This window comes from Schistocerca serialis, chromosome 9 (genome assembly GCF_023864345.2).
Source record: "Schistocerca serialis cubense isolate TAMUIC-IGC-003099 chromosome 9, iqSchSeri2.2, whole genome shotgun sequence".
Lineage (NCBI taxonomy): Eukaryota > Metazoa > Arthropoda > Insecta > Orthoptera > Acrididae > Schistocerca > Schistocerca serialis.
Window position 1 is genome coordinate 135,243,043 of NC_064646.1, and position 13,612 is coordinate 135,256,654.

The window sequence follows — 13,612 nt, forward strand, 5'->3', positions numbered from 1 at the left end:
TAATTCTCTCGCCCAAAATATTTAACTTAGCCACGTCAAAATTTTATTATCAATACTTACCTGTGTGTTGAATGCACATTTAAATTAAGAGCTTCATCGGCCATCAGCAAGAGAAGCTATGACTTATTAGGTAACTTAAAGTGGTGCATTACTAGCCCAGCGGCTAGTCGGGAGAGCCGATTTGATCAGGCGTTCCCTTAGCCGTCCGCACCGCGGCTTTATATATAAGAACGCTGCGCGAGGAAGCAAAGCCCCAGTTCTCTCCAGACGCTGAATAGCACGTCATCTGTGTCGGGAGTCGCGTCGCGTCGGTATCATTGCTACAAACAGCCTCGGATGTCGTATTAAGTTACTCGAGATACGCGTAACCATGAAATCATTTGCGAGTGAAGTGTTAATTCTGGGTTGACTTTAATTATCGATCTTCAGTTTGCGTATTGTCGTATTTTCACGTGCCGTCGCGGGACAAACGTTCTACCATTATTTAGCGTGGCGTTTGATGAACCTAATCATCAAATTATGGCGAGCATTCATTTAAACATTTAATTTGGACATTTATAGTTGCATCAGCGCATTAGACTCTGAACTGCTCTGTTAGTTAGGTTGTGTGGATTCTTTTGTTTTTCATCTGTGACTTTCAGAATATACTCAACTATTTTAGAAAATCGTTTTTGATTATAAATCCCGGACAATCTCCTAATTCCTCAGAGCTATGAGCTGTAACTATAAGTGTATTCTCAGATGAAGTGGGCACTAGGAATTCTAATTACAGGCTTCACGTTTTGCTAATCACTTTCTGGTTGCCAATATTGTAGTTAGAGAGCCAGTGTTGAGAACGGCGAAAGACAGCATAAATAACATTCTAAATAACGGGAAATGCAGTACTTCTCCATTCAAACAAACATTTATGCAACAGTTAAACAATTAATTCTATCCGCCGCCCCACACACTGAAGCCTCTATGCTTCTCCAAATACGTTGATGACACAATTGGGGTGTGGGGGGAGGCGTGTGTGGCCATATGGGAGTGAAAAACTTCTAGAGTTCCTCCAGCATTTTAAATCTTGGCACCCCAATATCAAAGTCACCAAACAGCAGGAAAAGAATGGCGAACTCCTCTTTCTGGACCTCTTAGTCAAGCGCAAAACATGCAGCACTATGGCACATAACATGTACAGGAAAGCTATCTACACTAATTTGTATCTCCACGCTGCCAGCTGCCGTCATTCTTCACAGAGGTGAGGATGTGTTATGTACCCTGGTACACAGAGCCTGTGCAATGTCATACGAAGTAAGCCTACCAAGGAAGCTCAACCACTTTAAGGACATATTCAAGAAGGATGGATACGGCGGGAGACAAGTCCGACTACCTTCAGGGCAGAAGATACAGACTCAACAAATAGAACTCACGAAGAGGATAAGACAATGGCCAAAATTTCCTATAAATTTGGCAGATCCTAACTCGTCCTAACATTAAACGCGTTTCCCACCCATCTCCTGAAATGCCTGCGGTGCTATGCATGGTGAAAGACGATTTGGGCCTCTGTAAACTGTATTCCATGTAAATGCAGTAAGACATATATCAGTCAGACTGTGTGAACAATCGAAGAATGATGCAACGAACACAGAGGATACACTGAACTTAAGCAACCAACAAAATCTATGATTGCAGAACGCTGCATGGCTACAGGGGACTCAATGAAGCATGAAGTGTTAAGGCAGACCTCGTCGTTTTGGGGCTATGTTCAAAACGAGACTATTGAAATTCGAGTGGCCGGTGTGCTAATCAACAGAGACAGTGGCTACGGAACAAGCAAGGCTTGCGACTCAGCACTCAGCCAACTGCAGTCACAACATCGGTCAAGAGCCACCTCCAAGCCCAATGGGGTTGCAGAAGCACTGAGGGATCGGGATTCACACCCGGACTTTGGCGATGCCACCATCCTCCACGAGTCCACCTGACGCATCATGTGACCAGGGGAGGGTTGGGGATGTCAGGGGTGAGGAGAGATCATAGTATAAAGGAAATTGGATGTTGCAAAGACGCTCGTTCTACAGGTGTCACATAGGTATGGACACAGATGAGTTTGAAAATAGTGATAGGAACAACTAAAATTTTCATATGTACTTAGTAGAAACCTGGAGATGATGAAAACATACGCTGTCAAAATATCGTGTTACAAAGACAACTGCACCTGGTTGGTCACCTGAGGACATAACAAGCATAGACAAAACAAGATTGGCGGTTTGTTATTCGAGAGGTACTACAGAAGAGTCAGGAGGACTGGGATCCTTGGTAGTTTATATAATGTGATATGTTAGCCAACAAATAAGATGCACTCCCATTATAAGGCAGCAGGTAGAATTACGGTCGAGAAATGCTCATCTGAGACTAGAGAGTGATTAGATTAGATTAGATTTACTTTAATTCCAATTGATCCATAGAGAGGAGGTCCTCCAGGATGTAGAACATGTCAGGAAAACAATAATACATGACAAATATTTACAACTCAAATAAAATAAGCTAATGTACCATTCCACAGGTCCCAAGTGGAATGATCGTCATTTTTTAATGAACACTATATGAAAGGATCATTTTACAAATACTAATGCACTAAATTTAAAATAAAAAGTTCATTTATTTATTTATAAGGTAATAAACGTGTAATACAACTACTATAATACTTATTCACAATGAACACATTACTGCACAGAAATGGTGCAGAAGTTAGACTGTACTTACACACACACCCACACATATTTACAATGAACACATTATTGCACTGAAATTGTGCAAAAGTTATATTGTACGTATATGCACACACAAATCAGTTGGTTTCTGAGAAATTCATCAATGGAGTAGAAGGAGTTGACCATCAATAAATCCTTTAGGCTTCTCTTAAACTGAACTTCATTGGTTGTTAAGCTTTTTATGGCTGCTGGCAAGTTATTGAAAATGTGTGTTCCTGAATAATGCACACCTTTTTGTACAAGACTAAGTGACTTTAAATCCTTGTGAAGATTATTCTTATTTCTAGTATTGACTCCAGGAATTGAGCTGTTGGTTTCAAAAAGTGATATATTTTTAACAACAAATTTCACTAAGGAGTAAATATATTGGGAAGCAGTAGTTATTTTCCCTAGTTCCCTAAACAGGCTTCTGCAGGATGTTCTTGAGTTCACACCACATATAACTCTTACTGCACGTTTTTGTGCCCAGAAAACTTTAGCTTGGCTTGATGAATTACCAAAAAAATAATACCATATGACATTATGGAATGAAAGTAAGCATATTATGCCACCTTTTTCATTTTTATATCCCCTGTGTCTGGCACAATTCACATTGCAAATAGAGATTTGTTAAGCCGCTTCAGCAGTTCTGTGGTGTGCTTTTCCCAGTTGAATTTATTATCAAGCTGTAATCCCAAGAATTTAACACTGTCCACATCTTCTATCTGCTTGTCATCGTATGTTAGGCATATACTCTTGGGACACCCCTTACAAGTTCTGAACTGCATGTAGTGTGTTTTATCAAAGTTTACTGACAAAGAATTGGCTAGGAACCAGTGATTAATGTCCACCAATATTTTATTAGCTGATCTTTCTAAGGATACAATTGATTTGCTATTTATTGCAATGTTTGTATCATTGGCAAGCAAAACGAACATGGCATTTGCTAATGTTACTGATGAAAGGTCATTGTTACACACAAGAAAAAGTAAGGGCCCTAAAATGGAACCTTGTGGGAACCCACATGTAATTAGCTCCCAGTTGGATGATGCCTGATAGCTTGATACATGTCTCTTTCCTAATAACACCCTTTGTTTCCTGCCAGAGATATAAGATTTGAACCATTTTGCAGCATTTCCTGTTACACTACAATATTCTAATTTGCTTAAAAGGATATTGTGATCTACACAGTGAAATGCCTTTGACAGATCACAAAATATACCAGTTGCCTGCAATTTTTCATCTAATGAATTAAGCACATTTTCACTGTAAGTGTAGACAGCCTTCTCAATACCAAAACACTTTAGAAATCCGAACTGTGACTTTCATGTTATGTTATTTGAGATAAGATTGTTATAAAGCCGATTGTACATTAATTTATCTAAAATTTTTGAGAATACTGGCAAAAGTGTAATTTGATGCTATTTCTTTAACTCCCTTCTTAAACAGTGGCTTAACTTCAGCATATTTTACCATTCAGGAAATATTCCACTGATAAATGACTGGTTACACAAATAGCTTAATATGTTACTTAACTCAGAATCACATTCTTTAATTAGCTTTGTTGATATTTCATTATACCCACTAGATGTTTTTGATTTTGAAGCTTTTATGATGGACATTATTTCTGCTGGGGTAGGGATGGTCAAATTCATATTATGGAAGTGCGGAAAGGTGTTAGGAAATGAAGGTTGTGGGAGTTCCTGTATGTTTACTCGATACACAAATTATTGGGGTTGTGAAAGTAATAGAGGGTAATATAGAAGAGACAGCTCCAAGATCTTGTGAAAATGTGGAGTCTAAAGCATCTGAAGTGACAAAAGAAGTATGTGTGTGCTGTACGCAAGTAAATGGGTGATTGAGTAACAACATGGAAGATATTAAATTTTATGCAGCAGTATCCAGCCAATTCGTTGATAATGGCTGTCGTTTTGACGGTGTGGCTCCTGGTCTAGATGTACAGGGAAGCAGATGTGCCACTAATTTTTGCATTGCATTGAATGGTAACACAGATGGTGATTGAAAGCAGATGCTATGGAGGATGATGTTAGTTGGTGTTGCAATATGTTGTATAATGAAGACATGCAGGCACACAAGCAATAAGTATGTTTCCAGGCAATGCAGTGAAACTAGTGCCTTAGGGCGCTACAATATCCCCTACTCCAGCTCCCGAGTTTGGCCTCCTGCACCTGTACGCCACCTAACCTGCTCAGCTTCCATATCCACTAAAAAGCCTTACCTGAGGGGTGACGACTACACTGCCATTTCTTGGCTATTAGCAAAGGTGAACTTGACTTTCTCAACATTGACAGCTTCTGCATGATATATCATGGTAGAGAGATAACATCGACACAGATGACTTCAAAAATGGTGATATGAAAAACTAGTATTTTCATGTGTGCTTAGTAGAAAACTGTGCGTATATAAAATGTTGGTTTTTTTCGTAAGGTATAATACAGCCGAACTACAGGAAATATTAGTATTCAGTCTCTAAAGGAAGATTGTTGGGGCTCTGTGTTTAATTATTAAGAGTCTGTGTTCTCGCATAAAAAGGCACTGGAATTGGTTCCAGTCTAAATGCTTTTTCAGAAATGAATGTGAAGGTAGTACAGTCGTTCAAGAAATAATGTTTTACATGTTCTGAACATTTTGTTGACAATTAAGAATCTATTTGTTGTACTGAAGTGATTCTGTTTCAATAGAACCGATTGGTTGACTGTTACATTAAGAATATATTCTTCATATTGAATAAATTTTGCCCAAAAAATCCAATTCAATGTCATTTCGATTTTATTAGGGCAGATACAGTTGTATAAACTTAGAAGGTGGAGTTATCTTAAGTATTTTCTCAGTTTGTAGCAACTACTGTTTGCAATAGATGATATTCTAAAAAAGGGTTGAAGATGAAGCAGAATATTTACAAAATTTATATTTTCCACTGTGTGTGACAGTATTAAAAGTGATTCTATTTTAGTATATGGAACTGGTTATCTTTGTAGTGTGAAAAATATAAAATATATCAAAAGTGTGGAAACTGTAAAAAAAAAGTACAATGTACAATTTAATCTCTAAATATTCCTTGTCGCTCGTAAATTTTCAGTCAGCTGCATGTGCATGTAACTTTCATTGAAATGTAATAAATTTTATATCTGGAATATTTTTTGTTTGAGTATTTCCTTTCTTAGTCCTTCTTTATTGCATTACAAAGACAGAGACGAAATTTACTGATGATTTTATGAAGTACAATGTTTTGACATAAACATTAGTGGGGTATAAAAAAAGACCATAGTAGTTGATATAAACATTAAGTGCCATGCAGGATTAGCCGAGCGGTCTAAGGCTCTGCAGTTATGGGCTGTGCGGCTGGTCCCGGCGGATGTTCGAGTCCTCCCTCGGGCATGGGTGTGTATGTTTGTCCATAGGATAATTTAGGTTAAGTAGTGTGTAAGCTTAGAGACTGATAACCTTAGCAGTTAAGTCCCATAAGATTTCACACACATTTGAACATTAAGTATGAAAACAGAGAGAACATTATGCAATGTGAGATGGAATTTACAGTTCAGTATTTGACGTAAACATTTCTACTTGAGTGTGTGTGTGTGTGTGTGTGTGTGTGTGTGTGTGTGTGTGTGTGTGTGTGGGTGGGTGGGTGGGTGTGTGAGCGACTGTATGTGCATTTCCTTAGCAAAACGTATTGACAGATAATCCAGTACTTTATAACCTGATGCTAAAGAAGCATATGGAAAATACTGAATTCTTTTTAGAACAACAAAAAAAAAAAAAATCTCCATGTGTGTGTGTGTGTGTGTGTGTGTGTGTGTGTGTGTGTGTGTGTGTGTGTTGTACCATTACCTACTTTCTGCATAATTGTTGTGGTGTTGAATTAATATAGTTATTCCATGTAAGTCAGTGAAGATTGCTACGTGTGGTTTGAAATATGCGTGCAGGCATCAGTCACAACCTACAGTGATGATAATGTAATGTAGCAGTTTAAATTCTACATATTGTTTTTGGGAACGCTACGTATATTTTGGGCACGAGTAGATGCGTCTTAAATATACGTAGTGTGACTTAATCTCAATATGCAGTCAAAAAGTTATTTATTATTAATCGAAATGTTACACTCTCTTTCAATGAATGACAACATAACGTAACCTGCAACTAACCCAAAGATAATGCAGAGTATGAAAAGATTTTTTTCCAGCAAATTAATCTAATTTTACACAGAAATAAAGAATGGTAGAAACACCAGCGCATTATTAGGATAATTGAAAAGAATTTCTTTATCACTTTAATAACTGAGTTAGTTTTTAATCCTTTGAATTAACTGAAAATATATTAAATCACAGGTGAAGCCTCATCTAAGCCTTGCGGTGTTAAATCTCTGAATAAGTTTCGTAATCAAAAATATTAACTAACTTTAATATTGAAAACTGACTGTAAAAATTCATAAAAGCAGTTAGAATTATTTTGCTTTGCGAGTGAAGCTTGCAAACACTGAAATATTTTTTAGTGCACGTAATGGCGGACACAGCGCCAGTCGAAGCCAGATGGGCAATCGACAGCACTATTATTATTATCTTCAAATAAAGTTCACACGGAGCGAGAGATATTTTTGAAAGGAAACATAAGATACTTTCAATTAACAATATATTGTAACTTTAAAGTACAGACAGTGAACTATACATACATGGACCCACAGGTGAGAAAGAACAAACAGGCGAAAAACACAGAACAAGCAGGGGGCGAGCAACATGGCTCTTTTGTATATATGTTACACTTGAAGTTCCATGCTTTCATAGAATGTATTGAAATACAGTATTTTTAATGGAAAATATTTACAATATTTGTCACAAAATATTATCAGACTCGACAAAATGACTTATAATATTACAGATATTACTACTTTCTTATTTTGCATTGCCTTCATATTGGTAAATAAATAGCGTCATACATGAGATAGGCTTCCAGGTCACGTCATAGTGTGTGTGTATGTTTGTGATAACAAAACTGTTTGATAAATAATCAGATGTCACCATCTTGTGGTGTGATTAGCCAAATCTCAAATTTTTAAATTTACAGCTATGTAGCATAATTGATTTTTTTAAAATTTACTGCCATCCACCATCTTGCAATTTTTAAATTTCCTGCCTTACTCCATCTTTAATTTTTTTGATTTCACTCCATCCAACATCTTTAATACTTCAATTTCCCACTAGTCAGCATCTTGATGATGTCATGTTTTCAGTGTCTTTGATGGTGTCAAAGGAAGAGGGGGGTGTAGATTCTCTCAGGTACTAGTGATGTGGGAAGTGGCCCAGAATTATCACAGCCAATACAAATCTTTAATCAGTCTTAAACTTCTCAACATTACCCTTAAGACATTTAATATGCTTTGGCAGGTCACTGAGTAAATTTTTGTATCTGTCTCCTTGCTGTACTACTGTTTGTTTTTAAAGTAACATACCTGTGATAATATGAGCAGCATAAATAACTGAACTAAGGGGCTTCATTAATTCTAGGAAGTGGTTTCTCACAAGGTTGTGATCAACGTGTGGTCTCAAAGACAACACCATTCGTTGGTGTTTTCAAATACTTCGCTACTGTGTTTGCAGTAGGAGGACTGGTACTACTTTTCATTTCTGTACTTGCATGGTCTGCAGTAAGAACAAAATTTTCATCTTATTTCAGTGCATGCACAGATCTTTTCTGTGTTGATGCGAGAAGAGCTTTTCAGAATGGAGCTCACAGATATCATTAACAGCATACACACTCCGATAGGTACGAGCACTGTGCGATGCTTACGGTAATCTGACTCTTTGTGGACAATACTTGTGCTATATGGAAATGATACAGCCATTATGTAAGATTAGCAGATAAAATGTGACCCTAAACACTAATATAAGCTGTGGCACTAAACTCGTGCATATGTGCCAGTATGTAGAGTCAACAGAGTAAGACGATTCGAATGGCAAAAAAAGAGGTGGAACTTCCTGGCAGATTAAAACTGTGTGCTGGACTGAGACTCGAACAGTGAGGTTTACCTTTCCTCGAGCAAGTGCTCCGGCTACTGAGCTACCCAAGCACGACTCACTGCTCGTCCCCATCTCCCACTTTCCAAACTTCACAACAACTCTCCTACGATTAGCAGTCCTGGAAAAAAGGATACTGCATAGCCTGGGGGATGTTTCCTAAGTGAGGTCCCGAGTTCCTCGGTCCAGCGCACAGTTTCAGTCTGTAAGGAAGTTTTATAAAAGCGCACCCTCAATGGCAGAGCGAAAATTTCATTCTGGAAACATCTCCCAGAGACTGCGGCTAAGCCGTATTTCCGCAATATCCTTTCTTCCACGAGAGCTAGTCTTGCAAGTCTCGCAGTAGAGCTTCTTTGACGTTTGGAAGGTAGAAGATGAGGTACTGGTTGAAGTAAAGCTGTGAGGACGAGTCGTGAGTCGTGCTGGGGTATCTCAGTCACTAGAGTACTTCGTCGCGAAATGCAAACGTCCCCATTTCGAGTCTCGGTCCGCCACACAGTTTTAATCTACTGGAGAGTTTCATAACAGCACACATTGCAGAATGACAATTTCATTCGGGATGTAGTGTGTTTGGACGTACACTGGACCACAACGTGTACGAAGTTGTCGGATTTGTTGATGTGTCGATGTCATCTGTTGAAGGAAAGTTGTACCACTCACAGTCCCGTAGTACTGTGTGAGAACAGTGGTCATGGAAAGATCGTAGCCATCATAAATGGAGTCGAGTGTCACACGTAGGCAATGATAATCGGTTTCATATCCAACAGGAATTGCTATTGACAGCGAATGCAGGTCTATTTGGACCAGTTTAAGAGCGAAGAACTGCATTTAATGGACATCTGAGGTCGTGCAGCTCGCAAAAGGTCATTGCTCAGAGCAGCACATACGGGGAGGAGTGGAAATACCGCAATAAAGGTGTGCTTCAACATAAATCCAGATTGTACGTATATAGCGTGCGATGGGTGAAAATTTGTACGAAAGCCGGGAATCTAAATTGGGTCCCCTCCTTACTAGGCAGGTGTGTAAGCCAATAAGCTACCTTGGTAGTCCACACAGCTGAAAGGATTACCGTGGCGTGCCTCGCTCATGAAGCCAAGTTCTTACTGCCACCCCAGCCCACTTTAAATTCCCCCTTGCACACAACAGAATTGCCGAAGTCATTTCATATGCATAAGTACCCTGTAGCTGGGTTTCAGAGTGGATACTGTCCCCCCCCCCCCCCCCCTCCCGTCCCCATTTACGTTCGATGGTTAGGTGCTACTCCGGGACATGAAGAGCGTCGGCGATTCTGTTTGTGTGAAAGGGGGAGTTTAAGATACACTAGGGTGGAACCGAGAATACGGACGGAGGCGAGAGTGTGTCAGGGTAATCCGTGCGACTGCGTAAACTGCTGTGTCAAGATGGTTTAGTGGCTAAAGCACCCGCCTAGCAAGTAAGAGAGCTGCGCTCAATTCCCGGCCTTGGTACAAACTGTCAATCGTCCTTCAATTTCTATTCACAAAATCATATCTGTATGAGACCAGTAAAGTCTCTGAAATTATGTCATTTCATTTTTCAACGCTGATGCTAGCCGAGCCTGCAGGTTGCACTCTTGTATTTGATCACGAAACGCAAGCTGTGCAATATCCTCAGTAGGCTGCGTGCGAGCGCGGGGAAATTCTTGGTGCTCCTATAGTGGGTGCTTCCGTAACCGAGGTAGCCGAAATGTTTGACATTTCAAGAGACACCGTAACGAATTTTGTACCGCATACCGGGAAAGCGAGAAAACGTCATCCGCTAAGTCACAACGACGAAAGTGTGTGTTGACTGATCGTAAGGAACCGTCATTGAAGAATATTATGATGAAAAATAAGGAGACGAAGGCTGCAAAGGTCACTGCAAAACTGAATGTCGCACTCGCGAACCCTGTCAGCACCAAAATATCAAGGGAGCCCAAAAGAAGGGAATTTGAGGGAGACCTGGGATTACAAAACCACTCACCAGTGATACAATGCCCATAGAAGGAAAACGTGGTGCCGAAGACATAAAACCTGAATTACAGATCAATGGAGGAAGTCACTCAGTTTCACGCTGCTTCAAACTTCTGGGATGGCTTAAATCCCAAGAGTGAAACATGACCGGCGGGAGGGGGGGGGGGGGGGGGGGGCGATTTGGTCAGCCATACAGTGGTGTTCCGTGGGTCTCGTGTTGCTCTGCAAGGTCTCATTACTGTCAGGCTGTCAAGGATTGTGTGAGGCTCTTTGGCTGATGATAACCTTCCCATGGTACAGTGTTTGCTCCCCAATTGTGAAGCTGTGTTCCACCAAGATAATAGGACCCTGTTCGCACAGCTCGCATTGTCCAGGACTGGGTCTGAGAGCACGGGGATGATTCTCTCGCCTCCCCTGGTCACCATAGTCACCAGATCTCAAGCTTTTGTGGTCTACTTTTGAGAGAAGGGTTCGTGATCGCTATCCACCTCCATCATCGGTACCTGAAGTGCCTCTATTTTACAGGAGGAATGGTATAAGATTTCCTTGAAGAGCCATGTAGGACCTGTATTTACCTATTGTGAGCAGTTTTGAATGCAAACGGGTTTCCTAAACTACATTAGGCATGGAAATGTGTTGTAATTTAGATGTTTCCATGTTTTAATGCACCCCCTGAAAAGCTGCAAGCTTTAGTGGGCCTAGAGATGGTTTCAAAAATTCGATTCCATTTCTGGGGAGCTTTCCTTGTAAGTGCTCTTCATACCAGGAACGTATGTGTTCAGCTCTATGAACATGGCTGTTGTCATCCTGGAAGATGGGAGCATTCACAGCATACTTATCATGAAGATGTAGAAGAAAGGGCAAGACTTGGTCACCAAGGGAGTCCCATAGGGCGCCTCTGTTCCTGCTAAATTGAATGAGTGGGCCCAAGTCATGGTACGAAAAACACCCGCAAAACATCACTGAACCACCTCTGGCTTGAGCTACAACCTCCACACATTACACCCTGCAGCCATTCACGCAGGGGGGTCCGTCGGTTGCGAGTAATCGAAGAAAAAATTTTGAAATTTATGTGATGGTGTATACCCTTACAAAAAGGAGTTTTGTGCAGATTGCTTGCGTAGTGTTATGGTTAAGGTACAGTCCTCACATGCAAAGGCTTCTGGCTTCGAATCTCATCAAGTGTTTTCAAAATTTTTTATTTTTAAACATTTAACAAAATGAGTTTGGTCTTTTTCATATTCTATTAATTTCTTTAAAAATAATTTTTTAGGATTTCTAATGCTTCGTTGCATCATATTAGTCACCATATTAATTTCTTCAGTTTGTATCGTTTATTGTTTCTATCATTCTATTTGCACTTGGAGTCTTCGTTAACGTGTTTTTAATTATTTTTATGTATTAATTTCGATTTAATTCCTTCCCTTTTATCATCGTATGTTTTCGTCCAAGCTATTGCATTCATTATTTCTATTTCTCATTTCGCTTTAATTTCGTTACACTTATAACCTCTTCTTTCGTTTAAATCTTCAAGAGTCAAAGCAGAAAAAGAATGATAAAAAAATAAAAAACGACACCAACTGAAAAAGTTATATGGTGATAAAAATGATGACACGTGACAAAGGAATAAAAATAAAAAATAGATTTAAATCAGTTAACTGGATAAAAATAATGATCAAATTCATTTCGGTAAATTTTTGGACAACATGGTCGTGGAGATAAAGCAGCGATTAGTACGATTAATCAATTATTCAAAAAGTCTTAGTCGTATTTATTATTATTATACCGCATAGTTTCCTGCCGTCATGTAGGCAGGAGTGACATCACCAGCAGTCGACCAATGGTGTAAACGCCCAGAAGGTGACCCCTACGTCGGTTTGAAATCGGTTGGCGGTATAATAATAATGATAATAATAACGATTAAGACTGTTTTTGAATAATTCATTTCGATAAAGATTTAAACATAAAAAATTTCAAAGTAGCTAATGAAATTCGAACCCACAGCCTTTTGGATGGGAGGTTTATACCTTTATCACCATGCTACACAAGCACATTATTTTTTCAAGGCTTTGTGGCATCATGCGAAATTCTGAATTTTTTTCTTCGATTACTCGCAAACGCGGGTGCACCAGGGTGAATGGCAGCGAGGTATGATACCCGGCGGGTAGCTTCAGCTGAATAAGGGAGACCTAAGGAAACCTGTTGACTTTCTTACGCGCCGAATTGAGGCCATTATCGAGGGCAGAGGCGGTATTACGCGATATTAGCACAGTGTCTCATGATGATAATTATTAATTTTTCGGTGTGATTACAATTTAAATAGATAGTTTTCAAAAATAATTCTAATGTATTGTTTATTTATCAGTTTCAGTTAATTCCATGACTACTTTTGACCTACCTGCATCATCTTCTGATCTATGTAGTTGCATCAGCAATTAGTCATATCTGAATCAGAATCACACATCAGATTACCGTCAGTGACGTGTGAGTTAGTTAGTTACATCTTCCACAGATAATGTGAACGATTATTTTATAGAAATCACGTGAAACGAGTCAGTTTACAGGATATGACTAAGCAAATTGTGTTAACATTAATGAACACATTTTTTAGTACAAGTGTACTTAAAAACTAGTTTTTTTTCCTCAGGTTACGAGTTTTTAAAGAGAAATTTCTCCATGGAATAGAAGGAGTTGTCCAGAAGAAATGATTTGAGGTTAGATTTAAAACTTGTTTTTCTACCTGTCTGATATTTTGGACTGTGGACCAATATTACATATAATTTTTGCTCTCGCTCTTGTGCAATAAATACTATCTTTCCAATTATTTCATAAGACAGCATTGAGTGGAAATGTGCAAAATACGTCAGGAAGTTAATTCGTT